This window comes from Arachis ipaensis, chromosome B9 (genome assembly GCF_059453495.1).
Source record: "Arachis ipaensis isolate K30076 ecotype BB chromosome B9, ASM5945349v1, whole genome shotgun sequence".
Lineage (NCBI taxonomy): Eukaryota > Viridiplantae > Streptophyta > Magnoliopsida > Fabales > Fabaceae > Arachis > Arachis ipaensis.
In genome coordinates this window covers 127,754,875-127,758,538 of record NC_142444.1, presented here as the reverse complement: position 1 = coordinate 127,758,538, position 3,664 = coordinate 127,754,875, and the positions used below count along the sequence as shown (strand labels likewise).

The 3,664-nt window shown below is 41.3% G+C and overlaps 1 non-coding gene across 1 annotated transcript; it reads right to left on the bottom strand.

Moving 5' to 3' along the window:
* Positions 1-310: 310 nt before the first annotated feature.
* LOC148546267 (small nucleolar RNA R71) lies at positions 311-418 on the bottom strand. Its single transcript, XR_015901366.1, has one exon. It is a non-coding gene; the product is annotated as a small nucleolar RNA R71 (small nucleolar RNA).
* Between the last annotated feature and the right edge of the window lie 3,246 nt (positions 419-3,664).

The following is a 3,664-nucleotide window of genomic DNA, read 5'->3' as shown; positions in this document are numbered from 1 at the left end:
CATTCCTGCCATTGGAGCAAACAACTTTGAGCTGAAACCTCAATTAGTTTCTCTGATGCAGCAGAACTGCAAGTTTCATGGACTTCCATCTGAAGATCCTTTTCAGTTCTTAACTGAATTCTTGCAGATATGTGATACTGTAAAGACTAATGGAATAGATCCTGAAGTCTACAGGCTCATGCTTTTCCCTTTTGCTGTAAGAGACAGAGCTAGATTATGGTTGGATTCTCAACCCAAAGATAGCCTGAACTCTTGGGATAAGCTGGTCACGGCTTTCTTAGCCAAGTACTTTCCTCCTCAAAAGCTGAGCAAGCTTAGAGCGGATGTTCAAACCTTCAGACAGAAAGAAGGTGAATCCCTCTATGAAGCTTGGGAAAGATACAAACAGTTGACCAAAAAGTGTCCTTCTGACATGCTTTCAGAATGGACCATCCTGGATATATTCTATGATGGTTTATCTGAGCTATCAAAGATGTCACTGGACACTTCTGCAGGTGGATCCATTCACCTAAAGAAAACGCCTGCAGAAGCTCAAGAACTCATTGACATGGTTGCTAATAACCAGTTCATGTACACTTCTGAAAGGAATCCTGTGAATAATGGGACGCCTATGAAGAAGGGAGTTCTTGAAGTTGATACTCTGAATGCCATATTGGCTCAGAATAAAATATTGACTCAGCAAGTCAATATGATTTCTCAGAGTCTGCATGGAATGCAAGCTGCATCCAACAGTACTCAAGAGGCATCTTCTGAAGAAGAAGCTTATGATCCTGAGAACCCTGCAATAGCAGAGGTAAATTACTTAGGTGAACCTTATGGAAACACCTATAACTCAACATGGAGAAATCATCCAAATTTTTCATGGAAGGATCAAAAGCCCCAACAAGGCTTTAATAATGGTGGAAGAAACAGGTTTAGCAATAGCAAGCCTTTTCCATCATCAACTCAGCAACAGACAGAGAACTCTGAACAAAATGCTTCTAATTTAGCAAATCTAGTCTCTGATCTATCTAAGGCCACTGTAAGTTTCATGAATGAAACAAGATCTTCCATTAGAAATCTGGAAGCACAAGTGGGCCAGCTGAGTAAAAGGATCACTGAAATCCCTCCTAGTACTCTCCCAAGCAATACAGAAGAGAATCCAAAAGGAGAGTGCAAGGCCATTGACATAAGCGCCATGGCCGAACCTGAGAGGAGAGGAGAGGACGTGAATCCCAAGGAGGAAGACCTCCAGGGACGTCCAGTGATCAATAAGGAGCTTCCCTCTAGGGAACCAAAGGACTCTGAGGCTCATCTAGAGACCATAGAGATTCCATTGAACCTCCTTATGCCCTTCATGAGCTCTGATGAATATTCCTCTTCTGAAGAGAATGAGAATGTTACTGAAGAGCAAACTGCCAAGTTTCTTGGTGCAATCATGAAGCTAAATGCCAAATTATTTGGCATTGATGCTTGGGAAGTTGAACCTCCCTTGTTCATCAATGAACTAAGTGATCTGGATCAACTGACATTGCCTCAGAAGAGACAGGATCCTGGAAAGTTCATAATACCCTGTACCATAGGCACCATGATCTTTAAGGCTCTGTGTGACCTTGGTTCAGGAATAAACCTCATGCCCCTCTCTATAATGGAGAAACTGGGAATCTATGAGGTGCAAGCTGCTAAAATCTCATTAGAGATGGCAGACAGCTCAAGAAGACAGGCTTATGGACACGTAGAAGATGTATTGGTAAAAGTTGAGGGCCTTTACATCCCTGCTGATTTCATAGTCCTGGATACTGGAAAGGAAGAGGATGAATCCATCATCCTAGGAAGACCTTTCCTGGCCACAGCAAGAGCTGTGATTGATGTTGACAGAGGTGAAATAGTCCTTCAATGGAATGAGAACTCCCTTGTATTCAAAACTCAAGGATCTCCCTCTGCAACCATGGAGAGGAAGCATGAAAAGCTTCTCTCAAAGCAGAGTCAACCAGAGCCCCCACAGTCAAACTCTAAGTTTGGTGTTAGGAGGCCACAACCAAACTCTAAGTTTGGTGTTGAACTCCCATATCCAAACTCTAAGTTTGGTGTTGGAAAGTCTCAACAAAGCTCTGCACATCTGTGAGGCTCCATGAGAGCCCACTGTCAAGCTATTGACATTAAAGAAGCGCTTGTTGGGAGGCAACCCAATGTTTATTTATCTAACTATATTTTTCTTAGTTATGTATAGGTTCATGATCATGAGGAGTCACAAAATAAATATAAAAATTGAAAACGGAATCAAAAACAGCAGAAGAAAAATCACACCCTGGAGGAGCATCTATCTGGCGTTCAAACGCCAGAACAGAGCATAGTTCTGGCGCTGAACGCCCAGAACAAGCATGGTTCTGGCGTTCAACGCCAGAAATGGCAGCAAATAGGCGTTGAACGCCCAAAATGGGCACCAACCTGGCGCTGAACGCCCAGAGTTGTGTGCAAGGGCATTTTGCATGCCTAAATTGGTGCAGGGATGTAAATGCCTTGACACCTCAAGATCTGTGGACCTCACAGGATCACCTCAGGATCTGTGGACCCCACAGGATCCCCACCTACCTCATCATCTCTCTTCCCATTCATGATCATCCCTTCTACTTTCCAATTACCACTCACACCCAATCCCACCCATATGGCCGAACACACACTCCCATCCATCTCCTCCATATCTTCTTCTTATTCTTCAGTCTTTCTTCTTTTGCTCGAGGGCGAGCAACATTCTAAGTTTGGTGTGGTAAAAAGCATAGCTTTTTTGTTTTTTTCCATAACCATTGATGGCACCTAAGGCCAGAGAAGCCTCTAGAAAGAGGAAAGGGAAGACAAAAGCTTCCATCAAGGGTCTATAGCTCAGTGGTAGAACATTTGACTGCAAATCAAGAGACCCCTGAGACACCTCAGGGGATACATTTTCTTCCACACAATTATTGGAAGCAACTAAGGGTGGAACATCAAGAGAAATCCTTCATCCTTCATGAAATCAGAGAAGATCTAAAAGCAATGAAGGAGGAGCAGCAAAGACAAGGAAGAGACATAGAAGAGCCCAAGGACATCACTAAGGTGGACTCATTCCTTGTTCTTACTTTCTCTGTTTTTCGTTTTCTATGTTATGTGCTTATCTATGTTTGTGTCTTCATTACATGATCATTAGTAGTTAGTAACTTTGTCTTAAAGTTATAAATGTCCTATGAATCCATCACCTCTCTTAAATGAAAAATGTTTTAATTCAAAAGAACAAGAAGTACATGAGTTTCGAATTTATCCTTAAACTTAGTTTAATTATATTGATGTGGTGACAATGCTTCTTGTTTTCTGAATGTATACTTGAACAGTGCATATGTCTTTTGAAGTTGTTGTTTAAGAATGTTAAATATGTTGGCTCTTGAAAGAATGATGACTAGGAGACATGTTATTTGATAATCTGAAAAATCATAAAAATGATTCTTGAAGCAAGAAAAAGCAGCAAAGAACAAAGCTTGCAGAAAAAAAAATAGCGAAAAAAAAATATATATATATGGAGAAAAAAAATAGAAAGAAAAAGAAAAAGCAAGCAGAAAAAGCCAATAACCCTTAAAACCAAAAGGCAAGGGCAAATAAAAAGGATCCCAAGGCTTTGAGCATCAGTGGATAGGAGGGCCTAAAGGAATAAAATCCT